The 15,457-nt window shown below is 38.2% G+C and overlaps 1 protein-coding gene across 6 annotated transcripts in view; it reads right to left on the bottom strand.

The window, feature by feature from the left end:
- GULP1 (GULP PTB domain containing engulfment adaptor 1) overlaps positions 1-15,274 on the bottom strand; it is a 404,571-nt gene extending 389,297 nt beyond the window's left edge. For 2 of the 6 annotated variants that reach the window (XM_056794109.1, XM_056794111.1), the window contains exon 1: positions 15,108-15,274. The gene's annotated coding sequence lies outside the window, so the exon portion shown is untranslated. The other 4 variants (XM_056794112.1, XM_007494492.2, XM_056794110.1 and 1 more) reach the window with 4 other exon arrangements.
- Positions 15,275-15,457: the final 183 nt, after the last annotated feature.

Genomic DNA, 15,457 nt, shown 5'->3' with positions numbered 1-15,457 from the left:
AATTCTATTTCTTCTTCTATTAATCTAGGCAATTTATATTTTTGTAAATATTCATTCATATCATATAGATTGCCATATTTGTTGCCATACAATTGGGCATAATAGTTTTTAATGATTTCCTTAATTTCCTCTTCATTAGAGGTGGTCTCCCTTTTTGTCTATGATAGTCTTAATTTGGTTTCTTCTTTCTTTTTTTTTATTAGATTGACCAGTACTTTATCTATTTTGTTTGTTTTTCAAAATACCAGCTTCTAGTCTTATTTATTAATTCAATAGTTCTTTCACTTATGATTTTATTAATTTCTCTCTTAATTTTCAGGATCTTTAATTTAGTTTTCATCTGGGGGTTTTTAATTTGTTTGCTTTCGAGTTTTTTTGACTTTCATGTCCAATTCATTGACCACTGCCCTCCCTAAGATGTTAATATATGAACTCAAGGATATAAAATTCCCCCTGAGTACTGCTTTGGCTGCATCCCATAGATTTTTAAAGGATGTCTCATCATTTTCATGTTCTTCAATGAAATTATTGTTTCTATGATTTGTTTTTTAACTAACCCAATTTTGTAGAGTCATATTATTTAATTTCCAATTAATTTTTGATTTGGCTCTCCATGTACCATTACTGATAATTATTTTTATTGCATTATGATATGAAAAGGCTACATTTATTATTTCTGCTTTTCTGCATTTGTTTGCCATATTTTTATGCCCTAGTACACGGTCAATCTTTGTGAATCTACCTTGCGCTGCTGAAAAGAAGGTGTATTCCTTTTTGTCCCTATTTATTTTTCTCTATATATCTATTAACTCTAATTTATCTAAGATTTCGTTCATATCTCTTATCTCCTTATTTATTTTTTATTTGATTTATCTAGATTTGATAGTAGTAAGTTCAGGTCTCCCACTAGTATAGTTTTACTTTCTATTTCCTCCTTCAACTCCACTAGTTTCTCCTTTAGAAATCTGGATGCTATACAATTTGGTGCATACATGTTGATTACTGATATTTCCTCATTGTCTATACTGACTTTTATCAGTATGTAGTTACCTTCCCTATCCCTTTTAATCAGATCAATTTTTAGTTTTGCTTTGTCAGATATCATGATTGCAATTCCTTCCTTCTTTCTATCAGTTGTGGCCTGATAGATTTTTGCTCCAACCTTTAATTTTAACCTTGTGAGTATCTACCCACCTCATGTATGTTTCTTGTAGACAAAATATGGTAGGATTTTGGTTTCTAATCCACCCTGCTTTTGTTTTCATTTTATGGGTGAGTTCATCCCATTCATGTTCAAAGTTATGATTGCCACTTGTGTATTCCTCAACAGTTTGATATCCTCTCCTAGTTCTGTCCTTTCTTCTTTTGATATATACTTTTAAACCAGTGGTTTTCTTTTAATCAATCCCTCTAATCCCTACCCTTAATATGCTTCCCTTTCTTCCCCCTCCCTTTTTGTTCCCTTGTTATAATTTTTTAGGGTCTGTTAAGTTCCCTCCCCCTCTCTTTCCCTCCCTTTTTATATTCCCCACCTCTCTGCCTCTGTTAGTTTTCCCTTCTCACTTTCCCTGTAGGGTAAGATAGAATTCAATATCCCAATGGATCTAGATGCTCTTCCCTCTCAGAATTGATTTCACTGAAAGTAAGGTTTAAGTATTACCTATTAGCACTCTCTCCTCTCCTTCTTATAATAGTATTCTTCCCCTCCCCTTCCCATGTGTCTCTTTGTGTGGTGTAGATTATCCTATATAACTTATTTCTTCAAGTTTCTCTTGGTGCTATCTTCGATTCCCCCTTCCCTTTTTCTTTTTTTACATATCATCTTATACCACTTAGTATCCCAATCTCTTCTTGCGAATGATTCTTCTAATTACTATAATAATTAATATAATTTTTGAGAGTTACAAATAACATTTTCCCAAATATTAACATAAATAATTTGATCTTATTGAAGCCCTTAAAGAAGAAAGTTTGAATTTAAAAAAAAAAAACATTTTTCCTCTTTCCCCTTTCTTTCTTATTTTCTCTTGATTTTTGTGTTTGGATATCAAACTTTCCACTTAGTTCTGGTCTTTTCTTTACAAATACTTGGAAATCTTCTATTTTGTTGAATGCCCATACTTTTCCCTGGAAGTATAGAGTCAGTTTTGATGGGTAGGTGATCCTTGGTTGAAGACCAAATTCACTTGCCTTTCTGAATATCATATTCCAAGCCTTGTGGTCCTTTAGTGTGGCAGCTGCCAGATCTTGTGTAATCCTGATTGGTGCTCATTGATATCTGAATTGTCCCTTTTTGTCTTCTTGTAAAATTTTCTCCTTAGTTTGGAAGTTCTTGAATTTGGCAATTACATTCCTGGGAGTTGTCTTTTGAGGATTTAGTATAGAGGGTGTTCTATGAACTCTTTCAATGTCTATTTTTCCCCTTTGTTCAAGAACATCAGGGCAATTTTCTTGGATAATTTCGTGTTGTATGATGTCAAGATTTCGGTTTATTTCTGGTTTTTCATGGAGACCAATGCTTCTAAAATTGTCTCTTCATGATTTGTTTTCCTGATCCATCATCTTATCATTGAGATATTTTATGTTTTCTTCTATTTTGTCAGTATTTTGACTTTGCTTTAATTCTTGCTGTTTTGCAAGATCATTGTCTTCCAATTGCCTAATTCTGGCCTTTAAGGCCTGATTTTCTGTTTTCTTTTGATTTTCCTTTTTGGTTTCAGTCTATCCTGTTTTTCATGGCTTCCAGCTGTTTCTCTAATTGGGAGTTCTTGTTCTTTAAACTGTTATTTTCTTTTTGTACTATTTCCCACTTTTGCCAGAAGGCTTCCATCTTTTTGGTAAGCTCCAATTTAAATTCTTCAAGAGCTTGTGGCCAATTTCCATTTTTTAAAGGTTTTGGCACATTTATTTGTATTTCCTCTTCTGCTATTTCCTCTGTAGTCTGAATTTTTCCTCCATAAAAATTATCCAGGGTCAACCCCTTCTTCTTGTTTTTCTTGGTGTTGGGAAGTTGTTCATGGGCACTGTTTGCCATCACTATGATGGTTTTTCCTTACCTTTTCAGTCAGAAATCTGAGTGAGGAGGTCAGACTCTCTGTGTATGGAGCCAACAAGCAAAGGTTTTGCATGAGGCCAGCTCTTGAGTCTCTGCAGCTTCTGCTATTTGCGGCCCTTCTCTGTGCTATCTCCCCATGGGTGCCCACAGTCTGAGCTCTTCAGCCTACTGGGGTTTCAGGTTTAGCTGTTCTCAGGGGACGGTCTTTGGTGGTCTTAGTCAGCTGCCAATGACCTGGAGGTGCCTCTCACTCACTCACTGATTCTTGCATTCTGGCTCTGACTCTGGTTCCATAGGTGGGAGTAGGTAAGATCAGCTCACATTTTGCTGGAAGCTTTTTCACTCCCTTATGGTGTCAAAATGCCCATACCTTCAATGCTGCACCCTACTATAGAGTCCCTTCGTTAATATGAATTTGGGGGGGGGTTTTTGGCCTTTTGAGGTAGTCTATTTTGGTAGGTGTTGAGGAGAGGAAGAATCCTGAATCTAGACTGCTGCCATGTTTATGCTGAAGTCTCAAGTGTTCCTGATATATTGTATAACTATATAAAAACTCAGATCAACTAGGTGATCAGTAAATAAACTGAGGCATTTATTCAGGGTCAAGGAATTTCAATTTGGGACAACTTACTGCCTTTTCAGACACAGATGTTGAGTAAGGAAGAAAAGAAAAGGGATTCTTATAGGATTTCTTCTTGGGAAATAGAAAGAAAAATTACAGCTTGGATACATAGAACAACCAAACTGAAGAAGGGAGATTTGTACAAGTGTCCTTGGGATTATCTGTCCAGGAATCTGAGTGGTGAGAAACTTCTGCTCAGAGCAGAGATTCCCAAGGATTGACCTAGGGTCAAATATGTATCTATATATGTATGTGTATGTGTTAAGTATATGTATATGCCCACATACATATGAATATATATGAAGATAAACTTACACATAAAAATTCAGGAACCAGATGGCAGAGAGTTGAAGAGAACATATGGATTAAAAAGATCAAAAAAAGGCACGATGGAGAATGCTACAGACTTCTTAAACTGAAAGGAGAATTAAATAAGAAGTTTCCCAGATACAAGCTTGCCACAGCACTATGAAATAGTTACAATGGGAATATTCTATTTTCCACACTTCTTTGGAAGCTCTCTTGTCAGAAATAAGGCAGCTAATACTTTCTTGGCTTAATCTTACTAATAATTTCATTTTTCAAAAGGCTAAAGAACTAACAAGGACAAACCCTATTCTGTTTTTGATATTCACCAAAAATGAGGAACTGATTGATGGGAACTATTTTTGTTGTCATAAAAATGGAGAACTTTAGGATGATTTCCCATTTGCCAATCCTATACTATAACACATGACCTATTAAACTTTATGAAAGTGCAGCTAGGTGGCAGAATAGACAGTATAGGTCTGGAATCAGAAAGACAAATCTTCCTGAGTTTAAAATCTGGCTTCAGACACTAGCTGTGTAACTATGAGCAAGTCTCTTAATTCTCTTTGTCTCAGTTTCCTCATCTGTAAAATGAGCTGGGGAAGGAAATAGCAAAATAGTACATTATATTTGCCAAGAAAACCCCAAAAGGGATCACAAAGAATAAGACACAACTGAAACAAGTGAACAACAACAAAAAAACCTTGTGAATATCACTGTTAAAAAATCTCCTATTTCTGGTAACCAAGACTAGACTTTAATAGTCTGAAAGGAAATAAACATTACTCTACATTAAGAAGAATAGTTAGGGTTGGGATTTGATGGGGAAATTAAAGAATAGACGGGGGTAGAGGATGGAGGTGAAATTCAAATTAATACCTCATTGCATAGGAAAATTCTGAAGATTCATCATTTCAAGTCACAGAAACAATCTTTCAAAATTCACTTGTGCTAAATAGATTTATAAAATTAAGTTTCTGGTTATCTCTAAAATAATTTCCTCTACTCCATTTAAGTTAAATTGTAAACAACCTCTTACAACCTGGGTCTATGAAACTTCTTAGTGGTTTTCATTTTTGTAGTAACTACATAAATTGTCAGTAATTTAGCATTTTTTTTAATATTTGCTTCTATTTTCCATGTACTTCATTTGATTTTCCTCTTGTACTCATAGAAGCATGAAATATGAATGAAAACAGAACACTTTAAAACTATAGCTACATTAATTGTGGAGCTCTATAATATCTACAATTAAAAATATTCCTGATTGGTAGTTATTTTTGTGTTTCCCCTAGAGAGTTTTGAATTATGCTTCTAAATAGATAATATGTATGAGGATGGCCAAGATTCTATATTTATAATTCAACACCAACTGTTCCTCCAAGGAACATGTAAAACAGATTATGGGGCATAATGAGAAATTAAGCCTTTCAAAAGTCTTTGCTAAGTGCACATTGGTATCCTTACATATTTGTGAAAGCCTGCAATTCATCTTGCTGCCACCACCAAACAACAGTTTGGAGTTTTACTGCTCCTGTTTGTTTCTTTTTCCACAGGGTAGCAGATTTTGAAGGCTAAATTGGAAAGAAAGGAGGTGAAAGCTAATCTGATAGAAAATGAACGGAAAATTCTTGTTTCCAAAAAGGAGCCAAGTGGAAAGTTTGCTTTGTGTACTAGGTAGGCCATTAAGATTGATTCCTGCTAAAACAGCTTGTGGCACAAACAGAAATAATTATTCAACTACCCCAAGACCATAACTAAAAAAGGTTGCAGAGATATTCTCTGCTCAGCCCTGTCCCACTCTTTTCTACAAATCATACCACCTTTTTTTCTTTCTTTTTTTTTGGGGGGGGGGTATCACAATGGCCATGGCCCTCTTCAACAGAGTCTCTATGCTTTCTATTCCTTTTACATTCACCACCCTGAACTTTGGGTAGCTTCCCTTGACCAACCTGTCCCCTATAATATAACTCCCGTACACACACACACACACACACACATGCACACACACACATAGAGTAAGTTTTCAACAGTAGTTTTTGACTACCTTTAATCTTAGGGAGGAATGTCACTCATTTCCCCAATCTATGCTTTTCATCTATACATTTGCACAAAGGGATGACAAAGGTAAGACTGGCAGCTAGGTAGTTCAGTGGATGGAACACTGGGCCTGGAGTCAAGAAGACCTGATCTCAGATACTTACTGTGTGACCATGGACAAGTCATTTTAACATTTGTTTGCTTTCATCCACTGGAGAAAGAAATGGCAAACCACTCTAATATCCTTGCCAATAAAACCCCATGGACAATATTGGCATGTTACGGTACACAGGTGTGACAGAGGCTGGCACTAGGAAAAAGTGCCAGGCTGAAGAGTATGTGAAATTGATCACCTTGATGGGGGAGGGGCCCCAGGAGTGGAATCCTGAGGAGGAGGAGGAGACTCTGGCTTGGAGAACAATGAAGGTCTCTCAGTCTTGAGTAGTGGAGGGGGGACAAAAGGGACATGAGTGAATTAGGGAGAGCAACTTTAGCTAAGAAGGGAAGGCAGAAAGGGGAAAATCTTCAAACCCCCTCTCCTCTCTCAGAGCCAACCTGTTACAGCTACTGTCTCCCCTGAACCCCGCTTTTGAGAAGGGGGTTCTCCTCTCTTTCCCTTTCTCTCCATACCTCAAGGTACATCCCTTCTTTTATCTTTTTATTAAGACAGTTGGCACCCCAGATTTAAAAGGACCCCATTTATTAAAGAAAAAAAAACCTTTAGTGACTGTCACCAACTGCCATCAACTGTCAGTTGTCAGTTATATCTCCTGAGATGAGCAGCCTTTGTCACTGACTCTGCCTAGCAGTTTCCACACAGGATCAAAAATATCTTGATTCCTTTTCTCTTTGGGGGGTCAGTTACCAACTGCCACTCTGGTCAGTTACAAAACTGAGAGTCTATTGTAAAAGGGGAACTGTACTATCTAGGTAGAAGCAAAGCTTCTGGGGACTACAACCATTTTCTAACTGTTAACTCCTGGCAGTTAGAGCATAAAAAAAGATAAAAGAAAGGGAAATGATGTACCCCCAACTGGGAGGCTTGGGCTTTCGATTTTGGTATGGAGAAGGGGAAAGAGAGAACCCCCCTTAAAAATGCAGGGTTCAGGGGAGACAGCAAATGTAACAGGTTGGCTCTGAGAGAGGAGAAGGAGTTTGAAGATTTTTCCCCTTCTCCCTACCCTCCTTAGCTAAAGCTGCTCTCCCCAATTCGCTCTTGTCCCCCCTCCACTACTGGAGACCAAAGGGTCTCCCCTTGATCCATTCACTCACACTCAGCTTGGGGAACAGATAACTTTAATGTTAACTCAATCGGGTAATACAAAAGGAATAACAGGCAGGGAAGAATGGGAAAAGGAAAAGTGGGAAAAGGGGTTCCCTGTCTCTATCTAAACCATTTTCCTTCCCTCTTCGAGTTTGGGGGGAACTCGGGCCTTGGCAGCCTGAGGCCCCCTGAGAGAAAGTCAGGTTGACTTTCCCCTGGGCAACAGGAGCTGAGTAAAGTCTGCTAAGGTTTCTCTTCAGAAAGTCCCTTCAATTGGGAAGTGTTGGGGGGAAAGATTTCCAATCTCCAGTAGGAAAAGTGGGTAACCCTCAGGAGAAAATTTTTTCCCCACCTTCTCTCTTTGATGTCTCAAGACGGAGAGACCCTCACTGCTCTCCAGCCAGAGTCTTCTCTCCTCAGGATTCCCACTCCTGGGGCCCCTCCTTCGTGGAGGTGATCAATTTCGCATACTCTTCAGTCTGGCACTTTTTCTTTAGTGCCAGCCTCTATCACACAGGGTCACAAAGGCTCCAACTGGTTTTTAATCACTGAACAATAACAAAACACAGAGACAGCAAGTGCTGTACCCTTGGAACTTAAGACAATAGAAATTCCTAAAAGTGTAAAGAAGAATTGATCATACCATATGGGTACTGACAATTCCTCAGGGCCTGATTTCCAGCAATTAAATTGGAAACATTTTTTAAGTATTTTACCTCAGGAGGAACATTATAAAGGCAGGTTGTTTCATGTGTTTAAAATACTTTGTCATGGAAGTGCTAAGTAAAGATGAAAATAGAACAGTTCTCCTGAAGTCATTTTAAATTCTAGGCAACCAAGATAACCTTCACCTGTAGATTCGGATCTTCTAATGCAAAATAACAAATGTTACCCTCTGAATGCCAGATATTTTCTTCTGGAAAGCAGCAGCTGAGCACCACAATGCAGCCTATGGCGACACAGTCCCAGCTGCTCACTTGCTTACTCACTCAAAGTAATGCCAATCTACTGAATCCTCCTAGCTCAGCAGGATATGGATGAACAACTCCCAGATTTCTAAGTCTGAAGTGTTCCCAGCCTCAGTTTCTTCATCTGGCAAATGATGATAATATTTGTGCTACTTACTTCAGAGATTGCAGTTAAGGAGTCACTTCACAAAATTTCTTTATATAAAATGTAAGCTATTGTGATATAGGCAGAACAAACAGCTTCTGTCTTTTGCTTTTCTTTGTATCTTCAATCCTTAGCACAGTGCCTGGCACACAATATATGCTTAATAAATGTTTACTGACTGACCAGATAGGAAAAGCCAAATTTGAATTATACTCAATATGATGAGGAAATTTAAACATGATACTTAGTTTTCTATAGATGGAAAATATATACATTTTGTGAACTTTTTTTGGAGTCAAAAAAATTAATTGAATACAGGCTATATGAAAAATAAGGCTCCAAAGCTTTCTTCTAAGTACATTAACTAATGTCTTTGGTATAGAAGAGATAGAATGGTGGACTGAAAGTCGGAAAAATTTGAGCTCAAATTTCTTTGATGATGTTAACTAGCTGCATAACCATGAGCAAGTCACTTAGCTTCTTTGAGACTAGTTTCCTCAGCCATCAAATGTATATAAAATGAGGATGGTTCCTACACAGCAACAGCAAGAAACAAATCAGACTATGTAACTAATGTTTATTTTTTACAGACTTAAAAGTGCTATCCAAATTTCAATTTCTATTATTATGGCTAAGACTTTTAACCATTAAATAAAAACACTGTATAGAAGAATTAAATTGGATCATCAAACAACAGATACACTATTTAACTGGGCCATTTATGGTATAATGATTAATTTTAAAATAAAACTAGGACACTTCCTAGCTGTGTAACCGTGGACAAGTCACTTAACCCTACTACCTTACCCTTGTTGCTCTTCTGCCTTGGAATGGATACTTAATATCAATTCTAAGACAAGGCAAGAGTTTAAAAAAATTTTTTTTAATAAAAAAAAATTTAAAATATAAAAAAATAAAAAAAAATTAGAGGACTACTTCAAAACTTGAGGGCTATTTTAAATTTCATATCCTCTCTATTTGAAGCAGAATGATTCCCTGTTCAAAGTTTATATCATTTTCTCTTCAAATATGAATATATTTCATGCTGCCATGGGAACAAGCTAAGTTTGCTAGTCCCTAAACACATTAAGGAACTGCTATTAAATCCACTAGCCTCCAAATATGCTTAGGGACCAGTTGTGATGGTAGACATGAAGTTGGCACATGATCTTTACTCAAGTGTGTTAAAATGTTTTAACAAAATAACCACACTTGCTCTTTAGAATTTTAAAAGAATGAAGGTTTGTAGCAGAGTGAGGTCCCTAAACCTGAACTATAAGGCAAGATTTGAACCAAGTGCTATGTAATCTGAATTAAACAAGTGGGATGAGGAGCTTAAATGTTAAATATGACATAATTAATTTAGAGAGTCAGAGGGAAAACTGGTAATTTTAATTTAAAATTCTCTAGGAGTACAATTAACTTCATCTGACCCTATACTTTTATTTTTGAAAGTTTGGCATAAAATGTCTCCATGTGCTAATTTAATGGACAGATTCAAAGCAATTACAAATATTATGCATCCTGTACCTACCTTTTAGAGGAGCAATAAAGGCATATCAACATTGTATGGCAAAACTTGATAATTATCTAGGAAAAACCCTAATATTTAAAAATAAACCTTTAATCCCTATACAATTTAATGTTAATTAGCATTTAAAATTTATAGAAGTCTCCTCAAAACCCTCCTAAAAAAACCATTATTTTCATTATGTACATGAGGAAATTGGGGTTTAGAGATGTAAAGAATTTGTCTAGGGTAAAAACCCCAGACAAACAGACAGATAAATAGAACCCTTTATGCCATACTAACTTTATTTTTAAGACAATATTCATAGTAATTCTGTTTTTCTTTTGAGAAACTCTTTTCTCTGAAAATCAATAAAGGTTTTTGACGAATATGGATGGTCAAGGTGGCAGAATAGACCTTGAAGTTAGTAAAAAAAGAAAGAAAACGGATAGTTTCCTGATATAGATGTCAGACAAAGTTAAACTCTGAGTAATATTCATATCAGGTAAAAACAATCAGTAGTTTATGGATTACTTCTGTTTATAGTTACATTTCCAAAGTCAGTTGTTTAAATAACAAGCTTCCACCTTGATCATGTCCATAAGAAAATGAAAACATGCATTCATTTCACAGGTATAAGGACAAATGTCCTTGTATTTCATAATAAGAAACAAGATTTGTCAGTCATAATCAGAATTAGCTTTTATTAAACATTTAGACTTGAGAATATAGATATAACTTTAACTTATTATGGAAATTAATGCATTTGTTAATTTTCCTTCTGGAAAATAGAAGAGATAATGAAAGACAATGTGATTAGAGTATTAAAACCAGGAGAGTTGAGTACAATTTCTGACTTGTATAAATAATAAGATCCTCTTTCTATGCCTCAGTTTCCTCATCTGTAAAATATGGATCTAAATGTAAATTTACATCTAAATATAGATATAAATATGCATCATTATCTACTTCATAGAGTTATTAAGAGAAAAAGGCTTTATAAATAAAATTATAATATGTAAGTAGGAACTAAAATTTCCCCAGAATTTAATAAATAATACTATTAATATATCAGTTATTTCAATACTTCCCTTTTGTTGTTGTTAAAATCTTACTTATTTCTTATAATCCAATCCAAATGTCACCTCTTCCAAAAAAGCCTTTCCTTTTCTTACTCTCTCTTCCCCCAGATGGCAAATGTCCTTTCCCCTCAGACCCTACAGAAGCTCTTCTAGGTTTAATTCTCTAAAGGAACGACATTGTGCAGTCATCTATATTGGTATTTTATCTCCTATACTGCAAACTCCTTAAAGGCAAAGACCATATCTCATCTGAACTTTGTGTCTTCTTCAGCACAGGCAGTTTGTTATAGTATGATAATACCTCCAAGAACTGTAATTTTGTCCAGGTGGCTACTTAACACATGCATAGTGATTACAACCCCTAAGCACCTTACTCTTAAAGAGTTTCCTTGGCTGAAAAACTTCATTACGTGGCTTCCAACTCTCAGGTGATGACCCTCATTAGCTATAGCTAAGCCTGAGAAGGCCTGCCAGGGCTTTGTGATACTGTTGGCCTTGCCTTTGAGAATCCTGGCTTGCCTCCATGCAACAAGGACTTGATTACAGGAAATATCATGCAAATATTCCCAAATTAAAGGTAGTGTTTCTACAATCATGATGACTAAAATATTTTGTAAACATAATCTACCAATTTCAAATGTCACTATTGCACAACCATGGCTGGAAATGAATAAATTTATATTTATTACTGAGTTGGAAAACTGAAGAATTTTAGGTTAAAATCCTCATAGACTCCTTTTGCCTCACATGCTCCTGATAACCTTGGGAAACAAGTTGTTTGGTGTTTGTTTGTTTGTTTGTTTGTTTGTTTTGCTATTTTTCAAGTGGAAAAAGTGAGGCCCAGAAAGAACAAGTCATTTTGCCAGGGTGATTCACAAAGTCAATCTCAGAGGAAAGGCTAAATAACTAGATCTTTCAAACCAGGCTGCTTTCCATTTTCTCCCCAATATTTCCTTATACTCTCACTGCCCCTTTCCCCTGACCAAAAAAAAAAAAAGAAAAAAGAAGTTTGTTTATAGTTTTGTGTTTGTTTGTTTGTTTGTTTTTGTAATTCAACTCAAGTTACTAGGTTCCCTACTGATCAAGAGCTGGAGAAGAGGTTGTTTTGGCTCTTCTGCCCCACATACTCTGGTCCCCTTAATATAGAAGTATATTAACATAGCATTCTTGCTGGTGCAAGTACTATGACAACTCAAATAACTAATCAAAACTATTAAGTTTCCCACTTAATTGTGATGTCTTGATTTGACTTTTTCCAGTTTTATTTGTTTATACCTATTTGGAAATTGTTCCACTCTAAGCCTTGGTCCTTAAACTTTTAGAAAAAATTTTCCCTTCATAGTAAAAATTCAATCCACTGTTGCAAATCAGCAACTTAAAAGTCTTAGAAGAATTATCCTGGACACAAATTACTGTCAAATAACTAATGTCTAGAGACAGAACCTGAAAAGTCTTTTTTTAACTTTAGAGCTGGCTCTATCTCTCCCATTATGCTGCTTCTCCCTCAGAACTTAGTAAGTACAAAAAGAACACTATGGACCAAGCACAAGGACTAAGGGTAAACACACTTTAGATTAGAGGGTCAAGAAAATCTGATCAAAACTCTGCTCTGTACTCAGTAGATTGTCACAGTATTAATTCTGGAGATGTTCACATTTCTTCTTCTAGGAACCCAGATAATTCCTCATATTAAGTAACTGATTAAAACACTCTATGCTCTGTTTAACAAGAAGAGAGAGATTAAGGTTTTAAGCACCTCTAAAACAGAACCTGTTCTCTAGAAGCCTTAAAATAAGCCTCTCTTGTTTTCCTACCCCAACCCCAACAAATTAGGCCTTTTCAAGTACCCCTTCAGAGGTCATCCTGGCATTTTCAAGTCCCCAAATTCTTTTCTACTCCAGCCCCATGATTGTATTTCTACAAGCACAAAGTCAAATATTTTGTGCCTGGCCAGGCTCTCTTCTCTCTCCTTTGCTATTCAGCCTGTGAAAACCTGGAAAAGCTGTTTGCAATTCAAGCAGTCCTGTTTCATTTCCAAGATAGGCTGTGGTGGCAAGAGTCAGCATTATTGTTCCTTCAGTTTATGGGTTTTCTACCACAGCTGAGTATTCGTGGGGTTTATTTTTTAGGGGGGAGGGGCTGGGAGAAAGGATAGAAGGAAATGAATTCCAAAGAACCTCCTCTCCCAAGCTAGTTCACTGAGCATTCTCCTCCACTCACCCCTCCCTATCATACACTCTCCTTCATCCCGCCATTGCTATATTAAGTCCCCTATTGGGGGGTGGATTTGTAATTAGCAAATTATATATATATATATGTTTGTATATATATACATTCTTCCACACATACACATAAATATATAAGATGCCACACACAAAAAGAAAGTAGGATGATCAATTCTAAAACAGGTTGAAAAATTGGGGGGGGGGGTATTCTTGAATCACCTGTGTAAGTATCAAGTCAGCAAAGCAAGACTATTTTTATAACCTTAACATAAACGGAGGCTTCTACAAACTTTTATTTTTATACTCTGAAAGTGTAACGTAAAAGGAAAAAAATAAATTCATAAACAACTTTCTGAGCAGGTTCACCACACGGTCACTAAGTCTCTTACATGAATGATTTTATGTGGTTTTAGTCATTAAATCTTCACGCTGAGATTGTAGTGTCGGTTGAAACACCACACACACGTACAACTGAGCCCAGTGAAGATCTGGAAGAGTGAGGGACAATTTACCTTTACTAGCTCTCGCAAAATTTCTCACTTACCCAATCTACCCCCCCAAAAAATGTACCGCTTTCTCCCAGAGAAGACAAGCACGGCATCCTCGTTTTCCTTACTCTACATAGAATCGCTCACTCCAGGCAGCATCATCTTGTTTCCAGCTCCAGCTCCATTCAAGATTGTAAACACATTCCAAGAAAATTAGCCTTCAAAAGAGCTCTATTGCAAGCAGGCTAGCACGGCTAGCAGCCCAGCGCCGCCAGAGCTGCAGAGTGGGCTGCACTTGGACTCCTCCTAGCCAGAGAGAATGTGAGTATATGTGTATTCGTATATATATGGGAGTATGGGAGAGTGGGAGAGGGAGAAGGAAAGAGAAGAGAAAGGGGAGACGGAAGAAGTGAGAAGGGGGATCGAACGAGAGAGCGAAAGAGAGAGAGAGAGAGAGAGAGAGAGAGAGAGAGAGAGAGAGAGAGAGAGAGAGAGAGAGAGAGAGAGAGAGAGAGAGAGAGAGAGAGAGAGAGAGAGAGAGAGAGAGAGAGAGAGAGAGAGGGAGGGAGGGAGAGAGAGAGAGAGGAAGTAGGTTGGTGTATAGGGAGTGAAGGAGGTGGAATGGGGTGAGAGCGCAAGAGAGGATCAGAATGCCCAAAGAGGATTCCCACCAACCCCCAAGCTCCATGGTGAGGTTCTTTCCATCGCAAAGCTCAGAAGCAACTTCTAAATCATCGTAAACCAGAGGATCACCACCATCATTGAGACTACGGACAAACCGATACCCCCTTGCTTGCAGCTCTTCCCCGCACTTTGTTCCAATGTTATCAGATGCACCATCCCCTATACTCTTCGTCTGTAAATCAACAAAAAGGAAAAGCTTGAAGTTCTCTAGAAGTCACTTCTCCAAGACCCCGAGATGTCTCCCAAGTGGATCCTCGTCCGGTCCAGCGCACAGTCAGCACCGAGCCGCCAGTTCGCCTGTCTGCTGGCCCTGTCCCTGCAGCCCCAGCTTCCCTGACCCAAAGTTTTCAGGCTCCAGGAGGTGAATCGCACACACGCTCCCCCTCGCTTTGGCCTCAAGCATTACCAGAACAGGCGTCAACAGGTTTTATTTAGTCTCGTCTAATGCCGCACAGCTCCACATTTTCTCTTCTGTGGCTATATTCAATCCTTTGCATCCTGCCGCCCCGGGCATGAGGGACCGCACTGCACCTTCCTTTCTTCCAGAGGACATCAGCCCCAGGAACTGCCCTCTGCCCACATGCCCCAACGGACAGAGGAGCCGGCTCCTCTCCTGTCACTTTCAAAGGGAATTCAAAGGAGCAGGGAGTGGAAGCAGCCGGGAGACGAGAGGTCCCTGGGAGAAAAGGTCTACACAACCAGAGGAGATGCGTACCTTACAAAGTGATGTCCAGTGGTCCCGCCAAACGCGCAGGGGTCTTGGGAGATCTGCTCTTCCGAAGCTCCGAGATTCTAGTTCAGCCTGGTCTTCCTCATCAGCCGCTGAGAAAGTTTCTCTACGTCAGCACCCAGCCGGACTCAGGACCCCCCAGCCGCTTTCCCCTCCCTCCCTCCCTCCCACCTCACTCTACCCCGCTCCCCACCCCCCTTTCCTAATCCGCTGACGCTCGCTGCTGCTCCGGGATCTAGAATCCCTCCAGCAGCTGGTAAGGCTAGGCTCCCCCTCTCGGCCAGCGATTCGGTCTTCCAGCTTTCCGTGGACTTCTCGTGGCTCCAGGAAAGAAT

This window comes from Monodelphis domestica, chromosome 4 (genome assembly GCF_027887165.1).
Source record: "Monodelphis domestica isolate mMonDom1 chromosome 4, mMonDom1.pri, whole genome shotgun sequence".
NCBI lineage: Eukaryota > Metazoa > Chordata > Mammalia > Didelphimorphia > Didelphidae > Monodelphis > Monodelphis domestica.
Note: the sequence above shows the minus strand (reverse complement) of the source record. Positions and strands in the feature narration are given on the sequence as shown.